Here is a 27,287-nt window from a genome sequence, read left to right on the forward strand (position 1 = left end):
CCCAAATTTTCCAGCTATAGTAAAGACAAATCTTTGCTAGTAAAAAAACAGGAAGCATAGACCATGCAAGTCAACTTGATGCAGATACACCTTCATTATAAGCCTCAGAAATAAACCTATCCATTAAGATAACACTCGATAATGCCCCAACACTAAATTCACCAAACAGAAGGAAAATGAATCCAAATAGGAAGCACACGATGCATAATAGCTAAGGATGAAGAATGGACTGCTATGTGTCTTTAAGGCGGTTCCAGACCTACAAACAACATTTAACGCCACATTTCTTTCTAATAAATAAGATTCAAGAAGTGTTCAGTCTAACCTAATTTTTAAAGCATCTCAACTTTTAATTCATAATGGTGGACGCCGTCGTACAATGGAATTTTCGAGCTTTTTAAACGAATTCTGTGGCTATTATTCTGCTTGTAAGTAAACACGATCCTGCAGTGCTGTGTCCGCGAAAACAACCTTTTTTTTAAAGGTATGTCAAAGGTCATTCTTTTAAACTGTTCTTCTCAAAATGTTGAAATGGGCTCTAGATTAGCTTCCCTTGTGAACACTAGAGCTCCTCATAATGTCATTCATTTATACACAGATTTAAATACGGTTGCGTAAGCGTCATTCTTGATCGAGTGATAACATTTTGTTCCATGTTTATACTCACAAATACCAACTTACAGGCAAATACATTTGAAACCTCCTTCAACAGCTGCCTGCCTCATTTGCTCGACTAAGATTTTATCGGGATCAAAGAACATAAATCATAGAGGCACACAAGTTTCATTTTCAGACCCATTTTTTTTAAAAATACATTTACGTGTACATATATGACAGTATATTTTCCTTCTCTGCTGTGAGATTATGATTCGAAGGTCAACAAAGATCACAGCAGTGACCACTACGCAATCTCTCTACATAACAGTAACGTTACCGTCGATGAGACAAATTCACATTGGAATTTAAAGAAGGCCGGCTGGACCAAATTTGAAGCACTTTGCAAACCCAAACTTAACATGGATACCTTGATAAAAGTCAATGATCTGTTCAACATTTTACATATATTTTACTCGTGATTGCAGAATAATCCACTCCCAAGAACTGATATAACTTTAAAAGAACCAAAATGCCCCTTTGGTTCACTAAAGATTGTAAAGAGACCATTAAACAATACCGAGATAAATTGAGAAAAGGCCCGAAAAGGTAAGAAGGTATCGCATATTCCAGGCTAAAACTCACAGCACAATCAAAGAATGTAAGAGAACATCATGACCTTTGTAAACTTAATCAGTAAAATCTGTAACTCCAAACATGGCGTAGTAAATGTATTTGCTGCCAATGTTTCTAAAAATTCATTATCTAATTATTCAGCAGATTTTCGAAGGCTGAAAAGTCAAAAAGAGAAGAAACATTTAAAATTCACGTCCAATAATTCAGAAATTTATAATCGAGAACTTACAGATGCTTTAATCGATACCGCCATTAATCTCCCTGGTAGAAAATTTTCAATGATTTATGGAACACAGGTAATACAGTTAATCATGGAAGGAAGTTACGGTAATACCTCTTCCAAAATCAAGTAATGATAACACAAATCCTACCAACAACTGTCCCTTTGCTTTGACTAGCTGTATCTGTAAAACACGACGGAACAAATAATCAGTGAAACGTTTGTTTCGTATTAGGAGATTTACAAATATCTACTTTTCCAGTGTGGATTCCAACATGGCCGTAGTACCGACAATCATCTTGTCAGACTTGAAACGTTCGTTCGGAATGCTTTTATCCAGAGAGAGCATTTAGCAGCTGCTTATTTGTCGACTTGGAAAAGGTCTATGATGTAACAAGAAGAACGGAATACTGAATGACCGAAACGAAATTCTTAAAATAAAAAACAGTATGCACGTCAGCTGCGAAAACAGCATGCTGATCTTAAACTCGAACTGAACGGAATGTCTATGCCGGTTGTTGAAGAAACAAATTTTAGGTATTGTCGGAAAACTCATCATCATTCCACAAATTAGAAAACTGAGAGCTAAATGCCTGGAAGCCCTTGATGTACTCAAAGTGGTAGAGAACACTGACTGGGTTGATGATAGAAATGTTGCTTAGAACCTATGCAGAACTTTTATTAGATCCAAACTGGACTATGGTTCTGTTGCTTAGGGCTCAATCAGAGTTTTATATATATACTATCGTGTACTTGATTTTTGTTTATGAATGAGTGTAAAGCCTTTGCCTACCTGATTATTATCATGCTTTTCCTACTCGATTTTTGTCGGTATTAAAAGTAATAAAAGTGTAGACACCGCTACTAAAATAACCCTATCTCTCCAGGCATTTGATAAATAACCATAAACTGGTTTTAAATATGGTATAAAAATCCTTTTCTAGTATGTAGTAGGTATTATGGAATAATTCTGTCATTGGCAGGCTTCTTGTGATCAAACCTACCTTAGATGAATGGCCTCCTTCTTGAAGAGCCATTCGTAAGGACGAGTAGATATTGCACGAGTCAGACTTGGTCATATTTATAATACTCAGTCCTACATATTTACTTCAATTATTAACGATGCTAATATTGAATCTATTCTCACAAAGAAGTATGAGCTATATGTTAAACTATGTTGTTGTTGTTGTTGTTGTTGTTGTAGGGTTTAATGCCATTTTTCAGCACACGATAGGCTATACATGGCGGCCAGTAGTAATGGTGGAGGAAGAACCAGGGAAAACCCCCGGAAAGAACCACCGACCCACGAGAAGCTACTGGCAAGCTTTCTCACATACCCACATTGGCCGAATCCGAGACTCGAACCAACGCAGACAGAGGTGAGATGACAGTGATCAGTAACGGAGAGCTCTTTAGACCAATCGGCCACTCGGGGCCCCTTTTAAACTATGTGTTAAGTTGTTAACAAAATCAATGTTCGTAGTAAAGTACGCGGTGAACTTGATTTTGGAGAAGGTAAAGTACTAAATAAAAATGTATATGACATATAATCACTAAGAAAGCCTTCAAATAATACAAAGTGAATATACCTTGCACTTGTATTTTAAATTTCTGGAAGGAAATCAACATTTATTCTAAAATAATGCTTGCATGCCAACCTATTTCCCATTTCAGTTAAGTACTGTAGCCATTCGTGACCCTAATGTATCTTTTATATCATAATTTGCTCTTCATATTTTCATCCCATGCTAGTCGGAAACCTTCATATATTATCTTCAACATCTCATCGTTATGTTTTTGTACTCTTATCACTCGTGGTAATAAAATTTGTTGATACATTAATCTTTGTCATAAAACATTTTTGCTTCGCTATACAATCTTATAGTTCTTGTGCACCGTACAATCCATAATCAACGAACCAACAAACTTCCTGTTGTTCATGCATTTATTCAAGCAAAAGCCTTACTCTATCAAGATTTGTTTGAAAGGATGCCTCATGTTTCGAAGTCGTGAACGACAATATTTTCAATTATATCGATTCTCGAACGCAGTGGGTTGTAATTTCTGATTTTGCACAATACAAAGTTCATTTAAAAAATCACTCGCCAACATTAGGATGTATTTATGCTCATAACATCAGTGACCATTTGAAAAGTTCTTTGGACATTGACCTTTCACTTATACCGAGTGGCCGAGTGGTCTATAGCGCTCTCCGTTACGGATCACTGCCATCTCACCTCTGTCTGCGTGGGTTCGAGTCTCGGATTCGGCCAATGCGGGTATGTGAGAAAGCTTGCCAGTAGCTTCTCGTGGGTAGGTGGTTCTTTCCGGGGTTTTCCCGGGTTCTTCCTCCGCCATTAATACCGGCCGCCACGAATAGCCAATCGTGTGCTGAAAAATGGCGTTAAACCCCACAACAACAAAAACAACAATATACCAGTGAAACGGAAATTTTGTGCCTATCGCACAGCCACCGCTGATCCATATTTACATGGACTAAAACCGATACCGTTAGTTGTGATTACCAAAATATAGTCTGATGATTTCTGACGACACATGCAAACAAGAATTGCCTTTAGTTTATGATTTAATTGGAATACAAACAAATATGTAGCCTACGAATGTATAGCCTTGACTGAAAACGTAAGTCTTGGTAAATAAAAATAAATATCACCGTAAGACCTGTCTGTCGAAGGTCATTTACGGACTGATTACAAGAAAAGTAAGATGGCGAAAACACTAACCACATAACGTATGACAGCCGATGACTAACGTGTTGCATTTGCTATAAACCTTTCATATCCATAAGCAAATCGTTTTTAAGTTATTTACACTTATCGCCAGTGTCATGGTATTGCATATGAACTTTTACAGTTTATAATCTCATTTTTCAACATATAAATTTTAGGATAACGCTTTTTGCACACGAAACGTTGCTCTGTATTAATAGACCATCCTATATCAAAAACCACCATCGAATCTCTGTTCTTCGGGGTAAGATGTGCTTGATGGATGTAATGGGCCGTCACATTTGTGTGTAGTGAGCCATCATTCATATACCCGCATTATCAGCCACATCATCACCTTCACACATGTCTGCCGAAGATGAAAAGGAAATGAAGAAACAACAACAACAAACGAAAAGAATAAAGGATCAGCCAAAACGTATTTACTATCCACACATCTGATCTAGTGCAAAGCACAAAAATATTCTGAATGAATCCAGTGATGAGTAGACCCCAGTAGACATAAATCAAACTATAAATCGATAAAAATAATGAACAGTGCTGATATTTTTCCAGGTAACAATGTCAGAACAAGTACGGGCGAATAACAATCGTGTATCATGTCCTATTACTTATAAGCGCCTATCAGGCTGAAAAGTAATTAAGGATTTTAAGAGTCGACTTGTGCTCCAATACAGGTACCCCCCCCGCCCAAAAAAAAAAAATAAAAAAAAAATAAAACAAATTAATGATGCGACGTTTCGTTTTTGTCGATAATTTCCTTTCCTACATCAGCCAAATGGAACGTATGCACCCGAAATGGAAGTCACAATCTAAATATGTTTTTCGGAAAATGTTTGGACGGAGAGTACAGTTGAACAAAGATAAATATAGTAAATGTGACAATACATAATTGTCTTGTCATGACTGAAGAATATTGTACAGTTTCCTGAATTAAAACGTTCCACTACCCCCAAAAGGAGTACAATTCTGAAAACAAAGACAAATCCAGAGCTAAATTTCTTTTCTCAATGTTTTGGAAATTTAAACCCCAAAATTTAACCAAAAGTTGTATGACAGGCGTCCTTGCAGATTCAATCTTAAAATGAGATATTTATGATATGCTGTACATATAGTCACACTCAAGCGTTCATAAATTACGATTCACTGTACAGATTGTAACGACCAAGCGTTCATAAATTACGATTCACTGTACAGATTGTAACGACCAAGCGTTCATAAATTACGATTCGCTGTATAGATTTTAACGACCAAGCGTTCATAAATTACGATTCGCTGTACAGATTTTAACGATCCAGCATTTATAAATTAAGACTCCATGTACATATAGCAACGAATCAGCATTCATAAATTACGAATCACTGTACAGATTGTAACGACCAAGCGTTCATAAATTAAGACTCCGTGTACATATAGCAACGATTCAGCATTCATAAATTACGAATCGCTGTACAGATTGTAACGATCAAGCATTCATAAATTGTGATAAATTAAGATGAAAACAAAAATTCTGGCGAATGGGTGCTTATTATCTGTAATTAACTTGCTGCATGAACGTCATCCCCTTATCTGGAAATTTTACTTATTTGTTTTACTGCTAATAATAAAATTTCCACCTGGTGAATGTATTAATTCATAATTTTTTCTTTGTTTAGACATAAAAATACTCAATCACCGTCGAACATTTTTCATTCTTGCTACATGATTATGAAGCATTAATTTCAGCGTGTAATCGTGATAACTGGGTGGATTGGATTATTTACTAAATTCACTCGTTTAGTGTACAGTATATTGTTTAAAATCATCCAGACTAAGGCACTTATGAATTGCTGCCATCGATACTAGTATATAAAAGCCGTGAGTTCATATCTGAAATAGGATGATACAAAGATGCTATTAGTAATATATATATATATATATATATATATATATATATATATATATATATATATATATATATATATATATATATATATATATATATATATATATATATATATATATATATATACATACATGTGTATGTGTGTGTGTGCTCTACAAGATGGCAAATTCTATGACATAATTTTCATTGAAGTTTACAATTAGAGGAAACATCGCTCAATATAAATACTTGACTAATTTAATTAACGAACTGATACGACAACGTGCTAAATCATTGTAAGCCTGTCCGACCGCAAAATTTAAAAAAGAATTGTTCTAGGGTGAGGGTGGCACACATGTAGTGGTCAGATATTGAGCTTTACGTATGTAGGCCAAAACATGTTTAAAGGTGAAATATGGGTGTGGGGTTGCCTCTGTATGCGGGCGCCTATGTTTTTAAGAGTCATTCAGACAGAGTACATGTGTGTCAGTATGAAACGGGTATTCATCTTAAAACGACGTGAAACCGCATCTACCTGCGCATTCTACTCTATTCGTTGAATTATAAGTAAAACGAGCAACTTGGTCACTGATCTATCGGAGGAATATTTGGCGACAGGTCTGTGAATTTAATGCTGTTTGTACATGTTTTTTTATTACATAAAATCATATGCACTAATTGTTGAATGAGTGTCGAAATACAGCGATCGGGATGGGTGGGAAATATTCCAGAATTTGTAGCTGTGAGTCAGTACACCTTACGTCACACCATGATGTATCAAAAGGGAGTGCACTAATGTGTACTGTAGGCCTAATATATCTTGCTCGTGGAAACTTAATTTGCACTTTCCCCACTGAGGCGTGTATGTGTGTGTGTGTGTGTGTGTGTGTGTGTGTGTGTATGTGTGATTTGGATTTTTAACGTAACTGTAAAAAAAATTCAGTCATATCACTACGATGTCTGCAGTGGGGCAGTTTATGGTGATATCTAGCAGCACTGGGGCATCATGCCGCAGACATGTATCATGATGTCCCACCCAGTCACATTATCCTGACAATAGGCCGACGAGTCATAACACTAACCTCTTCATGCTGAGCGCCAATCCAGGCAGCTGTATGTACCATTTTTATGTCTTTGGTATGACTCGGCCGTGGATCGAACCCACGACCTTCCCCATCCGAGGCGGACGCTCTAACCACTAGGCCACCGGAGCGGTCTCCAATGAGGCGTTCACGCTTAATTTAGTTGTATGTAAATACATTTTTACAAAGAAGTTATTTGTGGCTATTTAATATCTCAGACAAAAATCATTTCGCGAAATTCGGCAAAAAGCGAAATTTGCCAATACAAAACCTCTCATCCCTGTTTAGTGTTGAATTACCACCAATATACACCAGCCTCATCGTATCACGTAACTATTAAAAGCCACGTGATCGACATTAGTCGCTGATGAAGGCAGTGAGATATTGCTGAAAATTTAGAATTCTGAAGATATTCATCCTCTGACTATGGAAAATTACTAATGATCATGACTTATCCAGAGAAGGAAACAATCGTTTCAGTTATAAGTTGAGTAGATGTAGGTGCGTTTTCATAATATGAAGTTTTTATTATTCAATATTTTTACGTTACCATGGAAACAGTGAGCAGCATAAGTTGTATATAAAATAAGAGTACTGGACCTATGGGAACTCAAAATGAGAGTGTCAGACCATAGGACACTGTCCGTAGGAATCTTTACATTAAGGGGAGGGGATGTGTGGGGTACCATGATCTCATCGGGTCTTCAGACACTTGAGAAGAATAAGATAATGCAGAAGAGTAAACTAAAAGATGTTGTTGTTGATGATGATGATGATGATGATGATGATGATGATAACGATGATAATGCTAATGTCAACGTAGCAAAAGAAGATTGGTGATGATTATAATAATAATAATAATACTAGTAATGATAATAACATTATTATTATTATTATTATTATTATTAATGATAATGAAGATAATGATAATGGGACACATCGATATTACCGTGCTTTGACATTACGTCTGACAGTCGTTAATTACTCATCCCAGACCGCTAACCATCACCTAGAGGTTACGCTACCACAATTTATCAGACACATCATTAATAATTGTGACGGAAGTGGTCGACAGGGTCGTGTGGTGGGCGGGGCGTCTCAAGCCAGCCGACAAGATGATGTACCTACGTACCAGTTTGGTCGACTTCAAGTATTTATTTTTTGGACTTCATACCGAGACATTATACTAATATCATTATCAGAGTATGGATTGCAGTAAAGAATACTGTAGGGTTGTTTGACACAAAATCCGACAGGCATGCCACATTTAATTAGTCCTTTACAAAGAGATGAGTCTTCGTTGCAAGAAAATGACCAATGGCATTGCTTGGATTTACAATTATTAACGCAAGTTTCTTCTTTTGACGATGTACACATTCGGCTACAATATGATCAAACTGTAGCCTGTGTGTCGTGCCCGTCCTTGACTCATCTTCACACTGTTTGTCATCTGACTTCGCTTGTATTTTATTAATCTTGTCTTGTTTCCGAGTATGCATGTAGTGTCTGCCCTCGCGTGAAGAATGTACTATACGAAGGGATGAACGTCCTTGCGACTCTTCTTACTCATTGATATTAACTAATTTGATTTTCAGCGCACTCATTTGTGATGCAGACTGGCTACGAAAAACTGATTTCAAATTAACCAATGTTCAGAAGGCTCCCACACTCATTCTTAGGGTGAGCATAGTTGAAGACTATACTCACATAAATAAAAATATACCTGATTTAATCGTATGCTAACGTTAGAGTCTTTTTGCGTATATTTCATATCACTGAATTGCTTAACTGGCGCGCAGCGGATTCATGAAATAGTGTGGAATCAACTGAAACGTACGTGTGTCGTGACACGAACCTTTCTCGTCGTGTATCTATTTGTATTATTATTACATGAAACTAAATTGTCATTACCCAAGTCATACGTGTAGTTGTTGTTGTTGTTGTTGTAGGGTTTAACGCCATTATTCAGCACACGATAGGCTATACATGGCGGCCAGTATTAATAGTGGAGGAAGAACACGGGAATTCCCCGGAAAGAACCACCGACCCACGAGAAGCTACTGGCAAGCTTTCTCACATACACACTTTAGCCGAATCCGAGACTCGAACCAACGCAGACAGAGGTGAGATGGCAATGATCCGTAACGGAAAGCGCTTTAGACCACTCGGCCACTTGGGGCCCCCATACGTGTAGTAAAGATGACCCAAAAATAAAATGTTATAGTTTGTATGATCATGACCATTCATATATCTTTCTGGCATAACAAACAGTCTCTGAATGTTGATACAGACGGGGGTAAAACGCAAACATAAGCCACAAAACACACCCTTTTTACCAACTTCTAGCTGTCATATTATTTCATATTCCTGAGTTTAGATGTTGGGAGTAAATTTTCTGGTGTCGTTTGGTTTGTAGAATTGGTACTGAATGGTTAGCAGGATTCTTTTCAACATGCATTGAGAACCACGGTTGAGGAAAACAAATGTAAGAGCTTCGTGATGGTTTCTGTTTGAGTAATCAAGTGGGATAACAAATTTTGGTCATCAGTAACTATTTTCCGAGCGGTATAAATAAATAAATAAATAAATATCTATCTATCTATCTATCTATCTATCTATCTATCTATCTATCTATCTATCTATCTATCTATCTATCTATCTATCTATCTATCTGTCTGTCTGTCTGTCTGTCTGTCTGTCCACCCATCCATCTATATATATATATATATATATATATATATATATATATATATATATATATATATATATATATATATATATATATATATTATTTTTTTTTTGGACCAAAGTAAAATATTAAATGTTCAGATGTTGGAAACGTTAAGCAAGATGGATTGTCAGACGTATATGACTGTGACACCGAGGCCAGATATTATTATCCAGTCTGATTACGGGACCAGTATGTAGAGTCTGGCTTCGGTACAGACATGAAATTAATATCTGGCAAACAATAAATGTCCCTTTACAGATAGCAGGTCGTTATTTTCGAATACATTGTGCGTAAAACTGCACAAAGCGATCCGTTATGGGGCGGAGGTGCAAGTAGGAACGTGTCTTTCGCGAGGATTGTGGCTGGGTCACGCTCTCTGCTTAGAGAGTCGTAGCATCGTATTTATTATGACTGTGAGCCCTCTCTGTCCCAGGCACTATACTATGAGCAGTGACCAACAACCACGGCACGATTTCATCAGTGTTGACTAATGACCAATGCACTATAATATCAGCACTGGCTAGCAACCCGGGCACCATATAAGCATTGGGTAACAATTCCGATTTCTTACTTTAAACAGAATAGCTAGTGGCACAAAGTAACGGTAAAGAATCGAGCAATGATCACAAATCCCGATTACAACTTTTTACCATCCCAGACATTCCTTTTCTGTCCCTTTTCTTTACGTTCGGCATCCAAAAGGTATACCGTTAAATTGTTGATAAATATCTCAGACATAATTATGACAAAGACACATGTAAAGCTTTATATTTTTCGCAGACGTAATTACTTTCGTTCAGCTTATTATTAACTTATTTAACAAAGATTCATCTCAGCGATTTCTCCAAAGTTCTCCTCCGTCTCTTAAATTTATCCAATGTGTGTTGTCTTGCTCTTTTTCTCAGCAATATCTCCAACGTGTGATAGTCTAAAACTGTTAAGCTCTTAAAAACAATTAGTAATACTCTTAGAATTTCTCCACTGTGTGTTGTCTTGCTCTTCCTCTCAGCAATATCTCTAAGGTGTGATAGTCTCAAATTGTTAAGTTCCTTAAAAGAATTAGTATTACTATGCAGTAGAAATTGGTGTTGATAGGTCATGGCCATGATATCTCTCATGCTCAGTGTGAAGCTATGTTGAGAAAATCTCGAGAGGACTCGTTCGGTATATGCATAAGAGGAGCACAAATGCAGACGAAACAGTGCGTCGTCCATTTAAAACGGCAGATCGTCCTGTTAAAACAAAGGTTCGTCCAGTTAAAACAGTAGGTCGTCTAGTTAAAACAATGGGTCGTCCAGTTAAAACAGACCATAACAAAATTGATCACAAATACCCACCTATTGATTATAAAGACTGAGATTAAACAGCATATTTCAAACTTATAATCTCTCTGATATGTCACACCCGGGTACAAAAGCGCACTGCTATTATAACAATTGTGAACACTCAACAGTAATAAAAATGATTTAAGGTACACACACTCAACAGTAATAAAAGGACTTTAGATTACATACACTCAACAGTAATAAAAAGGAATGTAAGTTACACATATTCATCAGTAATATGACTTTAGGTTACATACACTCAACAGTAATATGACCTTAAGTTAAATACACTCAGTAATAAAAAGGACTTTACGTTACATACACTCGACCGTAATAAATAGGACTATAAGTTTCATACACTCAGTATAATAAAGAGGACGCTAAGTTACATATGCTCAACAGGAATAATGGGACTTTACGTTACATACACTCAACAATAATAAAAAGGACTTTACGTTACATGCACTTAACATTAATAAAAATGACTATAAGTTACATACACTCAACAGTAATAAAAAGGATTATAAGTTACATTCTTGGCATCCGTCCGTCAGTCCACTGGAGACGATGCTCTAGCTTCAGAGTAAGTTTTTGTTTCTCCTTCTTTCTAGAGCTCCTTCCAGCTTGCGTTATGTTTCTGTCTTCATCGGCTTTTTGAACACCCTGTCTGACAGCTAGGCACCAGGTGGAACGGTCGTTAGCACAGCTCTCCCAGTCGTTGACTGATGTTCGCCGTCTTCATGTCCTTTCTTGCAAATATCTTTGTACCACAGACGTGGTCGTCCAGTCGGTCGTGCACCTTCTGCTAACACCCCATACAACAGGTCATTGGGAATGCGGCCTGGGTCTATTCTCTTGACATGGCCGAGCCAGCGAAGGCGCCTCTCGCTGAGAATGGAGAAGATGCTATTCACGTTGGCGCGTTCAAGAACCTCTGTGTTGGGTACATTATCCTGCCACTGGATGTGCAGAATGAGCCGCATGCATCTCAGGTGGAAGCTGTTGAGTTTCCTTTCGTGTCTCGCATAGGTGGTGCATGTTTTGCTGCTGTAGAGTAGTGAGCTGAGCACGCAGGCCTGGTATAAACGCAGTCTGGTTTTTTCATTGAGGTTGGGGTTGTTCCAGACCCTCTGGTTAAGTCTGGCCATAACTGCTGCTGCCTTGGCAATCCTGCCGTTCACCTCAGAATCAGTGGAGAGTGAGCTGGAAGTGGTGAATCCGAGGTATGTGAAGTTCTCAACAACTTCCAAGTTGTTGCCATCGGAGGGAGAGGAGTCTGCGTTCTGAGCCATGACGTTCGTTTTCTTCAAACTGATGCTCAGTCCAAATTGCTTACAGGCGTGGGAGAGGCGGCATACCAGCTGCTTAAGTCCATCTTCCGTGTGTGATGTCAAGGCTGCATCGTCGGCGAAGAGCAGTTCAAGGATGAGTACCTCTGTGATTTTAGTCTTAGCACGGAGACGGGCGATGTTGAACAGCTTGCCATCAGCCCTGGTATGGATGTACACTCCCTCGCTGTAGTCCTCGAATGCCTACTGGAGAAGCATGGATAAGAAGATGGCGAAGAGCGTAGGCGCAAGGACACAGCCTTGTTTGACTCCGCTGATGATTGGGAAGGCCTCCGATGTTCGCCTTTGAAGCACACTGTGCTTTGCATGTTCTTATGGAACGACGTGACGACAGCAGGCAGTCGTGGGGGGGGGGGGGGCAGCCGATCTTCTGCAGGAGTCTGAAGAGTCAACTCCGACTGATCAGGTCAGACACCTTCTCAGGTCTATGAAGGTAATGTAGAGGGGCATATGCTGTTCGCGACACTTCTGCTGAAGTGGACGTAGAGAGAAGATCATGTTTCCAGTTGACCTGCCGGCTCGAAAGCCACACTGGGACCTGGGTAGACGCGGGAGGCTAGGATCTGCAAGCGCGTCATAGCAACACGGGCGATAGCCTTTCCGACGATGCTGAGGAGGGAAATGCCCCGGTAGTTGTTTCATTCGCTACAGTCTCTTTTGTTCTAGTACAAAGTGACAATGTTGGTGTCACGCATGTCCTGTGGGATGTGTCTCTGTTCTCAGCAGAGGCAGAGGAGTATGTGTAGGAGCTGCAGCAGTGCTGATTTCCCGCTCTTGGGGACTTCAGGCAGAATGCCGTCGCTTCCAGGAGCCTTCCCACAGGCAAGGCAATCGATGGTTTTTCCGAGCTCTTTCAAGGTGGGTGGTGTGTCTAGTTCCTCCATGACAGGCATGTCTAGGATGGCGTCCGGGTCGGTGTCAGTTACGATGTTTTGGGTTGCATACAGCTCGAGATAGTGTTCAACCCTTCTCTGCAGTTGTTTCCCCTGGTCTGTGATGACTTCGCCTGCCTTGGACTTGAGGGGGGCGGTCTTATTGGTGGGGGGTGGGGGGTGGCTGTCGCCTTCTTGATATCCTCATACATTCCTCTTGCACCACCGGTGTCGGCATCCGTCTATATACTGGTGCAAAGGTCCAGCCAGTAGGTCTTGGCACAGCGGTAGGCGGTCTTCTGGGCGTTGTTCCTGGCAATCCTGATGGCTTGTAGTATTCTGGGGCTAGGTGCAGCCTTGCATGCTAGGAGGGCTTTCCTCTTTGCTTCAGTCACGGGCTCCATCTCCTACTATTGGCCTTACACCAGTCAGCATTTTTGCGCTCCTTTTTCCTGTATGCAGTGATGGATGAATTGTACACAGAGTCACGGAGGTGGGACCACTTGGAGTCGATGGTGTCATCAGGTGTCACTTTAGTGAGAGCTTCCTGAAGTTTTGCTGATGGACTGCTGTGTTTTATCTGGTTTGCTTGAACAAGTGTTGATGCATGGGCGACCCTTCATTTTGGCGTGGTGCAACTTCTTGGCTATTATTCGCACCTTGCTGGCCACGAGGGAATGATCCGTGTCGCAGTCGGCACTGTGGTAGCTGCGGCTGAGGAGTACACTGGCCAGTTCCGCACGCCTGGTGATGACGAGGTCTAGCTGGTGAAAGTGGCCTGAACGTGGGTGTCTCCATGACACCTGGTGGATCTCCTTGCATTTGAAGCGAGTGTTTGTCACACATAGGCTGTGGGAGCAGAACATCTTCAGCAGACGCTGACCATTCTCGTTGATCTTGCCCCTTCCGTAAAAGCTGAGACAGGTGGACCAGGCCTCATGGTCAGTCCCCACACTAACATTGAAGTCCCTAGTAAGTATTGGCCTTCAGTGTTGAGGATACTGGATATTGCCTGATCCAGAGCCTCAAACAACTTGTCTTTCTCCTCTCGGGTGGAGCAGAGGGTTGGGGTGTACACATTGAAGATGTTGACCGCGCCTAAGGATGTTGACAGCCGGAGGGCAAGGATTCTCTCAGTACCTGATGACGGAGGTTAGATGAAGGCGTGTTCTTTACGACAAGCCGACACCATGCTGCCTAGGTTCATCCGAGGGCTTCCCTTGCCAAAAGAAGGTGTAACTGGCTTCCCTGATGGTGCCGCTGTCATCCAGGCGGGTCACCTGGAGGCAGGCAATGTCGATGTTCAGTCGGAAGAGTTCTCTGTCAATGACGGCAGTCTTCCGTGCATCGTCGATCTACTGTAGTCAGCGGTCAGTCCAGGACACATGGTCTTGATATTCCAGCTTGCAAACCGAAGAGCTGCAGTCTTCTTATTTCTTCTTTGAGTCTTTCCTGGTGCGGAAATTGTGGCCCACTTGTCGAGATGGTTCTCTAATCTCCACGCAACCAGTGAAGCAGACAGGCCATCGCTGGCAGCACCTTACTGACTGGGGGCTGACCAGCTTGAGGCGGGCGGTAGCTGTCCAGTGAGGCATGGTGATCTCTCCCACCGTCAGAAGTAATCCCTTGCGCCAAGCTCTACGCCAATCGCGCTTTGACTTAGAACCGGTAAACTACTACTTCCCGTGTTGTGTCGACACCGTACGACGACGCTGGAGTGTCCTCTACAGTGGAGCTACGAAGCCTGGGCAGGGTAGTATAGATAATCAGATGTTTGCCATGCAGCAGGTCCCCCCTCTCCACGCAGGTGGTGGACCCAAGGGAACGACGAATGCCGATAAAGCTTGGCACCAACGGCGTCGCAGGAGTTGCCGAAATGACGTTGAAGTCAATGTCAGACCTCCTTAGGGACTCCGTTTCCGTATTTTCTGTCGGGGTTTACTCCCTTAGCCTTTCTCATGAGTGGGTATATCAGCAAGGCAGCAGAGGTTTGGAATAGGAGTTTTCCTTCTCCTTTAAGTTACATACAGTCAACAATAACAAAAAGAACTTTAACTTACACACATTCAACAGCAATAAAAATGACTCTACATTACATACACTCAACAGAAATAAAAAGGATTCTATGAAAAATCATATCATAAAGTTAAGAATGTATTCTGCAGATCCATACTTATAAAACTTAAGAAATATTAAGTAACCGTGTACTAAAGCCACAAAAATAAACGAGCGCATTTAAAATGCTTTCTGTTTGATATCATAATACATTCAGCTATTAAACTTAATTTAAGGAAAAAACAAAAGCCAGTTGTTTTCTCTCTATCTGTCCCTCTCTTTCCCTCTCTGTCTCAGTCAGTCTATCTCTCTCTCTCTCTCTCTCTCTTGTTATTTTGCAATGTCTCGATAAACCTGTTTTGAAAACTATACAAGTTGATAGTGATAGCCTTTCCAAAGATATATGCTAGTTCATAACTTTAAGACATTCCTGAATCTTAGAACGTACACCAATTATGTTTAGTTGAGTTCTGCTGAAGCTTAAAGGGAATAGATTAATTATGCAATGGAGTCCACTGACGCTTTTTCGAATCCAACTTTTACCCGCGAGACTGTTATTATTTTTGTAAAGGATTTGCACTAGATGGCAAAACAATTGAAAAGAAATATTTTATCTTGGACCATGCGTTTGAGCTCCTTGAAAATGTGTACATCACATGCATGACCGGAATGTAGTGATGAAGCCCTGAAAGATTTGACTGAGTATTTGGTAGATCTCGTAAAATTGAGTTCAAAGTTAAATCAAAATTTATGATCTCCTTACCTATTTCATGTTGTATTTTCACAGTTTTTCAAATTCCCTGAATATATCGAATACTACTGGTCTATGGTCCATTTATCAGGATTCAAATTCCCCGAATATATCAAACAATACTGGTCTACGGTCCATGTATCAGGATTGAAAAATATTTTTGGCATAATTGTCTTATCAGAACTCAAGTCTGGATCCTCTATTTTGTTATGATATTGTTGTGCATATTTGATTTAATTTATATTTGATTTAATTTAATTGTTTGTTAGTTTTAATTTTTTTTATATTCCCTTCCATGCTATTGTAATGTAACTTTATTTAATAGATTTGACATTTTCCAGAAAATTCAGTTTGATCTGACTCTTTTTGCTAACTACCTAATAATATAAACTTTGTATCTAATGCAGACCTAGTTCCTGGTCTTGATTCAGGGTTCTTGTAAACAACTTTTTAAAACTGTTTTTTTCTTTCTTTCCCAGAGTAAAAATCATTGGTTCTAGTCAAGACCATACTGGGAGTACGTGATTTTAGACATGTAAAAAGCTTTTATTTTGTTCTAGAAACATGATCATATGACCCTCATACAGGAATCTGTTTTGCGTCTTATATTAGTGTAAAACTTTTTCATATAGAGAATTAAGTCAGTCGAGCTTTAAACCATTGGCACTTAAAGGTGTTTTGTTGTGACCAGTTTTAGTTAAAGTTTTAATTTTTCTTAAAATTATTTGGATTCCAAGAGATTATTTTCCCCTTGAAATACTTGTACTCTAAATTAATTCTTGGACAAAGAAAATTATCGAAATTTACGAAGAATTCAAACACTGGAATATTATTTTCTGTGATTCAACAAAGAACTATCAACACATCAGTACGACCCTGACCGAATCATACGTCATCGCCTTCCTTTTCGGGTTTCATTGGGATTCGACCTCAGTTTTATCACTACATTTTATTACTGAGACTTTTATTCTTTTAATTCTTGAATTATTCTTGGACTATTTTTGGATTTGATTCGTAGAAACATAAGTTCTTTTCCTTATTTTTACTTTGTTTTTCTTGGGAAATAATTATTTGTTAAATTTTACAAAGCTTGTTGTCTTCACTCTTTTCTTGTTACTGTTTAAAAGAGCCTAACACGTAACAATACAGATCATTCGGAAATGTTTTAGAATACGACAGACAAATAAAATGTTCAAACTCCTTGGTGGCAAAAGTCCATGTAGACCAGTTTTGACATCAACTCCAGTTTTGTATTTGAGAAATATGTATACAAAGAGGGTTCTAATACCGTGTGCTGGATGTTGAAAGTCAATGAAACACGGTCATTTTATCTATACAGAGCGATACAGTATTTTCCCGTTACTTTCAAACGGACCTTAAGCCAGGAATAGATCAAGTATATCCAATATAAATATTAATTGATTGAGAAATATCAGGCTCCCTCTCACTGGCAATAGCAAAAACTGATGTCAAAAACGTACTGAAAACGAGAGCATGATTATTCAAGCCTTCCAATAAGAGACGAAAGAGTTAATGATAAAACTACGGAAGGGGAAATCTGTTTCAGAACATTAAACGTAGAAAACAATGGTGATTAAGATATTTTGATGTAATTATAATCCATCTTCATATAGAGAGTACTAAATCCTACAGTCGACCAATATAGTCGCGTAGCAACTGCTCAACCAACTTGTGCAATATCAAGGAGGGTGTCTGTGGTGACCCCAAAATCCCTTTAAACAACCTTTTAATACATGTGAATAAAACTCACTGACATGTAACACTACGTCTGTATATTAATCGAACACAACATTAGTATAGTAACCGATAAAATGATGTCGATCTATATTTATTTTCTTTCTCGTAATCGTAATCGTCTATACTTTAAGCGGTATCTAAATTATTGTAGCATGTCATTCCATTGACCCATGATGATATTCTGGTCCAATTTGTCACATTCTAAATCATATGGTAAAGTCTTCGTCTGACTAATGATCTACCCCGTAAATTGATTTTATGATTCTAGCTTTTCAACAGTTCGCTGATTAGAAAATTGCTGTATACCCAATGTTGACTGCTTACATCTTCCATTGCTACGATAGACGCCTCGGAAGTCTTATTTTCAATGCTCTTCGCTTACATCCTCCATTACTGAAATATTCGCCTCGTACGTTTGTGTATTCTTATGTTACATGTTTAGGCTCGAATAAACAGTAATACAAGAAAGAGTGAAAACAACAAGGTTTGAAAAATATAGCAAATAATTTATTTCCCTGGAAAAATACTGTAACAATGGAAAAGAAAAGGAACTTACTGTTTCAAGAATCAAATAAAAAAAATAATCCAACAATAATCCACGAATAAAATGTTAGAAGTCCTAATAATGAAATGTTCTAATGATTTCAAGTACGAGTCTCGACGAAGAATCCAAGATGGAGGGCGATGACGTATGATGTAGCATGTACTGTGTTGAATTCTACAGTACTTTGTGCAAACACAAATATAATTTTCAAGAAATGTCCTTGTTCAAGAATTCTTTATGAATGCAATAATATTTCCAGAGAAACGATTTAATCGTTTAGGGTCAAAGTAATCTGAAGAAGAATTAACATATAACTCAAAAATTCAAAAATTAAATACTGGTCACAACAGAAGAAATCAGCTTGACATCAAGTATTTAAAAGCCACGGACTATCAGATCTCTCTCTCTCTCTCTCTAAACATCACTATTAATACTAAGTATTTCGCAATTTTGGAAATGCCTAATTGCGAAATAGAGAATCACGTGATTTATGTTTACATGTTAACGGCACATAGCTCCTGTATGTCCTTGATCAGAACCAATAACTTTATTCCGAGAAAAAGTTGTTTACTTGACCCTCAATCAAGGCCAGGAACTATGTCAACACTAGAAACAAGTGTTTCTATTATTAGGTATCTAAGTAAAAGCTAAGGTCAAACTGAGGTTTTCGGCAAATATCAAATTCCTAGTAAACAAAATTACATTAAATTGACGTGTAAAGAAAAGAAAAAGACTCCAAAACCCACAAATAGTCCAATCAAATCAAACACAACTTAAATCAAATATAAATTAAATAAAATATACGCAACAATATCCAATGTTGACTGCTTACATCCTCCATTGCTAAAACAGACGCTTCGGAAGTCTGTTTATCCAATGTTGACTGCATACATCCTCAATTGCTAAAAATATACGCCTCGGAAGTCTACGTATCCAATGTTGACTGCTTAGATCTTCCATAACTAACATTTACGTCTCTGAAATATGTATATCCAATTATGACTGATTAGATAGACATAATCCTTCATTGCTAAAATAGACGCCTCGAAATCCGTATATCCAATGCTGACGACTTACATCGTCCTTTGCTAACATGTATCGAAATATGTATATCCAATGCTGACGACTTACACACACACACACACACACACACACACACAGAGATATATATATATATATATATATATATATATATATATATATATATATATATATATATATATATATATATATATATATATATATATATAAAAGTATGCATATATATATATGCATATATATATATATATATGTATATTTGTACCTTATGTTTCTCCGATGTTTTGGAGCGTCTCACGTACTTTAAAAGCTTAGAAATGCTTATTTTGTTGATAAGAGAATATTCATTTCCATATATATATATATATATATATATATATATATATATATATATATATATATATATATATATATATATATATATATATATATATATATATATATATCCATATATATGCATACATAACAAGTTATTTGAGCTTCATAAATTGGTGACTCTTGTTTGTTGTCATTAATTCTTGACTTGACTATCTGCTTTCTTAAGTCTTCAGCCCCGTGTGTTTTCCTGACATCAGCAAATGAAAGAGTCCTTGATTATCGTCTTACCGAGTCTAGTTATATTTATCTTGGACAATACATATACGGGATCGATCTATGGCTTAATGGCCTCTTGAAAGCGAAAGGAAAACATCTTACTGCCCTCGTTAGACAAAATGATCGTGTTTAATTTACCCTCAACAAGTCAGCACACGGTATTATGCACACAGTATAAACAGATTTCCGAAAATTAAACACACACGGGTGGAACCTTTCAAGAAGAGAAGAGTCCTCAAGTACCTTTGTATAGCGGAGGCTTGTATACATACGTTATTGATTATAAGGCATTTATCTTTTGACATATTATATTAAGGTTCTTAAAGATGTCTGAAAACAGGTCTACAACCATTACAGAAAAATACTACCTGAGTTGTAAAATCAAGAACAAATCTGCAAAATTTCTTATTTGTATGTACATGTCTCAAACGATTGGTAACCGTAAAATGGATGTCACCTTGCCTGTGGTAGGTGTTCATTTAATAATACAGACCACCTAGTTGCAGACATCAAGGATTTTCGAGCGATATCTGGCTAACACTGAGATTTCTGCTTCATTTGTCAAAGAATATTACTTGCTGAAATACGACCCACGCTTTGACATTGTGAAGCAATATGCACTGCAGATGGGACACTGATGTCATGTTTACATGTGTTACTCGCGCGTTATTTATCATGTTGATTCTTAATCAGTAATTATGCAATTTTTAGCAGCTTTGCGGGTACTAATGCGACCACCAAAAACTCATGTTCGTTTTCTTATAGAATATACCATTATAATTTAGATAGAATACGCTGTAGTTATTTCTGTACAATGCAAGATATTCATTTTGTACACTGAATTAAAGTGCACATTTTCTAAGGTGAATTATTTGTTATTCGTTACAAAATATACATTTTGCAAGCTTAAGCATTTTGTATACAATACAAATTGTACAGTACAAATTGTACATTTTCTAAGCTGAAACATTTTCTATACAGTGCTAAGTGTACATTTTTCCGACCTTTTTCCAACTAAAATATTACCATGAAAATTTCAATTTCGTTCAGCTGTCGTTACCTTGCTGTAATTTTCTGACTGTAATGAAGTGGAAAGTGGGTTTCTAACATGCTTTCAAAAATCTAAGGACGAGATATGTACGTATTTGCACATGTAGATACTAGCGTTTAATGGCACTTTAGCCAAAACGGATATTTGGAGCCAATGAAAAGCAATGGTCCATAATAGCAAAACCAACAATTAGTATAAAAACTCTAGAAAGGTAAATCCTTAATAGATTGACGGAATTCGTATTCGTTATTAATAAAATTGTGCCGGCTTTCTTTTCCGTAGTGCAACTTCACTTTAATGTCGTGAGGGAAACGTAGCCGTCACGGTGGAATATGCGCATTGAGGACAAGAGCCTGCCTTCCTGTTTGCCCCTGGACAGATTTGTATACGAGTGATACATCTTAGTACGCGTTGCGGTGCCAATACTTTGCAGGTAGTATTTTAAATAGTTTTGTAACAATGTATGTTGGTGGTTCCTTCTAGGGTCTTTTTGTGATGCCTCCTCACATACATTATGTACGATGTTGGTGCACATGGACATTATTCCCATTGAGACGAGCAGAGTATTGTTTAGTAAATGTTTTTAGATTTTTACGTAAATCGGGAAATCAGTGTTTTCGTGATTATATGAGGGGAATGTTACGAGATTGGCTCTCATATGACAGTCGACGTATTCAGAAATATTCTCCGTAGAGGGAGGCAGTTAAGCACTTATTGGTCTCAGATGATTTCCAGATTTAAGTATCTGGATAGAGAGCGAAATCTTCCTGCCCCTGGGTTATATGGCTAAAGTATTTCTGCCCTATAGTTTTCGGAGGCAAGGTATCCCTGCCCTGAAATTCTCGGGATTATGGTGATGTTTTTTTTATCTATGTCTTCTCTTCAAACATTTCATTGATGGACACAGAACATTTTGTATGTCTTCTGCGGTTGTGATAGCATTTTGGGTGCTTTAAGAAGTCAAATTGCAGTTAGAAGGTTTGATAAAGAAGTTTTACAGCAGTCCAGTAACAAAACAATCCTCTTCACCTGATCACAATTTGAATGACATAGTATTAAATGTAATTGCCCACAACCGTAGCTGGAATTTATAAAACAGGAAAGAAAAGAAATCTCGTTGGATACGCTATCTAAAATCATTATAACCAAGCCGCTTGAATCAACAAAGACTCCAAACGGGCACCATCACGCAACATAAAATCATTATCTGTTTGGATCCAGTGTTTTTCTTTAATATAATTTGTTCATTTTGTGTATTTTTCATTCCCTTACATATAATCACTACTTCTTGCATGTATTATTGGTACCATTATCATTGTTGAGGTTATTATTAATAACGAGACAAGGAATTATCATATATATCATCGACAGCCACATTACATTATTTTAAAATTCAGATGGCACCTTGTCGCTGCTTTTGTAGATCATATTCAACAAGGTATATCTTTTATCGTGTGGCTTCGTGTGGCTTCAACCAATACAGCGCGATATCCACAATTTTGAAATAATACGTCTATCAGATCCATAATCACGTATACTTTCGTTAATTCAAAGTTCTCTATTTCCTTCATTTGGGATAGGTTTTGTAGAAGTGCAGATGATAACGTCTTGCAAATGTGCATTTTGGTGCTATAGTTTAGCCTTGCAATGAAAACATGGAAGATGGCAGATGTTAAAATGTTTTTAAGAGAAGAAACATGTATCATTTTAAACATCAATCCAGAAAAATAATGAATATATAATGATCATTCCTCAATATTGCGGAATTAGCAGAAATAATTCAATAATAATAAAGACTTATTCTAGTTTACACTAGTTAGAGTTTGTTGACATGACGTAAATTATAGCGAGTAATATCGCTAACAATTGGTGAACTTAGATGTGAGAGACACGGAGGGCTTGTACTAAATATCATTGTATATACAAATATAAGTTTACACTTTATGTTATCTTTATTCAAGACGTTCCCGTCCTATTTCTCGATCTACAGCTTCAAAAGATTCTAATACTGTTGCAGCAGTCGCAATTCTGACTAACACATTTTCCCTTGCTTTGAGTTCATTTTCTCAGGTAATGTGTAGTTGTAAAAACCCCATTATCATTTTCCACAATAGGTCTCACATACAACACATGTATCATTTTCTAAAAATGCGCTGTCAAGTTGAAATTTAAGTCAGCACATTACATGAATTCTTGTCCATGTCTTTTCTTCTGTATAGTCTATTTGTTTGTGCTGTAAGAGAAAAGATACCAAGATGTTTCTGCGCGATAACTTTTTCAGTCCTTTTGTTGAGCGTACATAACGATGGAAGGGTTTATTATTTATTTTAAATGACAACGATTCCGTTGTATAAAGGTTAAAGTAAACGGGCTTATTATCTCCCCATTGGGAAATATTTTCCACGTTTTATTTCAGGTTATGAACGGTTACGACGAGATTAGCTAAGATTACAAAGAGACGTGTATCTTCTGCCAAAAAAAAACTTTATATTGGAGAGTATATCGTGTGCAAAATCTCGGTAGCGGTCTTAGCAAGGAGCAAATGGGTCCCGAAAATTCTTTACATTTATTCTTACCAAATTTGCCGCCTAAATAAAAGATTTCTCTGTTTTATGTTCAAGATAGAGACGATTCTTTCGCAGGTAAAACAAACATATATTTTTCTATGATAATTTCATAGAATTTCTTCAGTGATATAGAAATTAGATTTTGGGGCCCCATTGTACTCATTTCGCACCGGGCCCGCACAGCCCTAAAACCACAGCTGAATATCATCTACGTATATAAAGAAAAGAAAGGGACCTAAACCGGATCAATGGGACACAAAAGCTCGAATACACCTCCACTCTGAAAAGTTGACCCTAAGTATGACTTGTATTCTGATTGTAATTATGGCAGTATCTTTCAATATATGGACGAGTCCTTTTATGCCACACGCAATCACACAGTTTACTCATGTCACAAAACAAAACTCTTATTTCCTTTACTAGAACTGATTGCTTTGGAAATCATATAATGAAGGTATGTTAATTGATTAACTGAAGATTCACAGTGAAGAAAGTCAGACTGGAAAGGTGTAATGATGTTAGTTCACGGAAGGAATTAAATACTTGTTCATAAAGCAGTGTTTAAAATGCAACGGTCCTGAGAAGAAATATTGGTCTGTAATTAGAAGCAATGGAAGAGTAATCTCTCTTTAAAGTGGGACAAACATTTGCTTTCTTCCAAGAGTCTGGAAATAAATGTGGCTTCTCTCTCTCTTTACAGTGGGACAAATATTTGCTTTCTTCCAAAAGTCTGGAAATAAATGTGGCTTCTCTAAGTGATTGGCTAAAATTGAACAATGTGAACGAGATAATGCATTAGCCAGCTAAAATAAAATACATATATTTGGACCGTTGGAACCAGAATCCTCACCAATAGGGAGGATTATGAGAACATTTTGTACTTCATTAGGCGTTATTTCTATATACCTAAAACTTGTATCCGCTTATAGAGATCCGTCTGGAAGGTTAACATTTATTACATTACAGTTTGCTCTCTAACTATAAAAATTCACAAAAGAGGAGAAAAAAGTAAAACTAAAACAAAACTGGTATATACATCAGCTTTGTCAGCTTCTTTGATGAATATCCAACCGTTTAAGGATGAAATAGAATGCAGCATGAAAGCAACCAAGTACAGTATTGTTTTTTCTACAGAGAACGAAATTTAGAACAACGAGGAGGTAGGCTAGATTGCTTGACTTTTCGATATGGTCTCCTACGTAAGTGTATTGACCTTTTGATCACTGTTGTTTTCCATGGAGTTACTGATGGTTTAACTTACAAATATTGCTAATTGTCAGAATACATTAACTCGATAGAACATATGTGTGGTCAGTGAAGTATTCGGCATATTTGTCAGTATCGTCACATTTCAAGCAATCCCATTTTTTAATGGATACTTTATGTCTTAGAAGAGTATAGTCGCCATATATGCATGGATCTCTTGGTTTCTGTAGCTGAATATGTCATAAATATTGCAATGCTGTCTAATATTGTGATGTTAGAAAGGTGCCACAGCCCAGATGAAAAGTAACCTGCCATTGTTCATTACAAGTTACAGATGTATCAAAGTCGAATAGGTTTCAATGAAATGATTGGATTGGTTAATGTATTACGAAGAAAAAGCTCATCACATAATGATTTCAATTTTTCAAACCTGAGAGACGATTTAGCATATCGAAATTAAAGTCGTTTGTCATAATTATATAGCTAATTACCGTATCCGAGGCAAGGTGCGCTGAGTCTTCTATCATTGAAATATGCACGTTGTTTGCAATTGAAAGTCTATACAATAAGCTTTCTAAAAGGCGTCTTTGTCTAAGTGAAAGGTTTATCCATAAGCACTCTACATTATTTGCTTCGAGATCATATCGCTTTGAATATGAAGCAATTCTTCCACAGGCCGTTGTGAGTATCTCATACACAAACTGTCTAACTGGGTTCTCGTAAAATTGGATTTAAAGGTCATCGGAACTAATGGATGGGTTAAGCCAAGTTTCAGAGAAAGTCAAAACATAAAGCAACTGGAATTTTGCATAAATGTATATAAACATTGAAGAATATAATGTGTAATGGAGAGGCAGTGTACAAAGTAACGTAGATTAAGAGAAGAAACTTATGCTTTAGATGTATTGTATGAGAGTCGTGTCCCGGATCAGGACGAATGTCACCAGCTAATATGAATAAGTTCAACAACCACGTGGTCAACACTGAGGCAAATAGAACGCGCACCAGAAAAAGGGTGAAAAGGATATTAATTAAATAAATCGTGTTTGCTAAAGCACGTCTGGATACACCTATTACGTTGCTTTTAAATTAAATCTTGGTGACCTTGCGCACTTGAAACAAGATATAATATGATCATCAATCTCATCGATTAATCAGGCACATAATCAAAACAAGGGTTATTATCGCCGGGGGAGGATGTGAGACATAAGCACCCGTTTTCCTTGGAGATCCCCGAATGGCTTGCGTCTGATAGAGCCAATGAGAACCAGTCAAGCTCGAGGCCTTCACGAGTGGCTTAACTAAGCCCGGCGGAACCGGCTAAAACTGACTGGAGAAGGGATGACTGACGAGTTTCTGGCGCCTCAAAACCAAACGCTTCAAGCAGATGGGGCTCGTTAACCTTGGATGATCGCCCATCTAGGAGAAGATAATCTCCGACTTAAAACCTTTGCAACCTCGCGACTAGACCCTCTCATGGGAAAGGCTAAGGGAGTAAACCCTAACCGAAAATCCGGAGACGGAGTCCCTAAGGCGACTTGGCATTGCTTTCAGTCCCATCTCGGCAACTCCTGCGAAGTAGCGAAGTAGGTGGTGCCATGACCTATCGGATTGTCCTTTTCCTTGGATCCATCGCTGCGATGGAGAGGGTGAATCAGCTGCATGGACAACATCTGGTTCTCCATATCACCATGCCCAGGCTTGTGCCCTGGAGAGGACACCCCAGTTTGGCTTCACAGTGTCGACACAACACGGGAAGCAGCAGTTTACCGGTTATAAGTCACCGCTAGATTGGCGTAGAGTCAGACGCTAAGGGTTGCTTCTGACGGTGGGAGAAACCAACAGGTCTCACTCGACAGCTACCGCCCGCTTCATGCTGGGAAGACCCCAGCAAATATGGTGTCGTCCCGCCTGAGTTCGCCTGCCTTGCTGGGTGCGTAGGGCTCAAGCTACGCGAGTACCTGACAAGCGGACTGCAACTATTGCACCAAGCAATAACAAAAGAAAACCAACAAAGAAACCTCTAATCCTCTAGCAAGTTACCTAGAATGTTCGAACCATGCTGACTGAGTTCTTAGATGATCTCCAGGCAATGAGACATGTTCGAAAGACTTTAGTCATCAACGACGAACTTGCAAGACTCCAGGTCGATATCGCCACGCTACAGGAGACACGGCTACCAGATCCCGGGTCCCTCAGAGAAAAGAACCGCACGTTCTTCTCGCAAGAAAGAGTGCCGAAGAATTCAGAGAGTTTGTTACTGGATCCGCCGGCAGGAACACTGTGCTAATGATGATAGAACC

The 27,287-nt window shown here is 38.2% G+C and overlaps 1 long non-coding RNA gene across 1 annotated transcript in view; it reads left to right on the top strand.

The window, feature by feature from the left end:
- The first annotated feature begins 6,580 nt into the window (after positions 1 to 6,580).
- LOC149773248 (uncharacterized) overlaps positions 6,581 to 27,287 on the top strand; it is a 28,673-nt gene continuing 7,966 nt past the window's right edge. The window contains exons 1-2 of the long non-coding RNA XR_016417434.1: positions 6,581 to 6,679; positions 21,494 to 21,644. This is a non-coding gene — a long non-coding RNA (uncharacterized LOC149773248). The remainder of the gene's footprint in view (positions 6,680 to 21,493; positions 21,645 to 27,287) is intronic.

The sequence above is a fragment of the Sinohyriopsis cumingii genome, unplaced genomic scaffold (assembly GCF_028554795.1).
Source record: "Sinohyriopsis cumingii isolate HCF-2022 unplaced genomic scaffold, ASM2855479v2 utg000741l, whole genome shotgun sequence".
NCBI classification, from domain to species: domain Eukaryota; kingdom Metazoa; phylum Mollusca; class Bivalvia; order Unionida; family Unionidae; genus Sinohyriopsis; species Sinohyriopsis cumingii.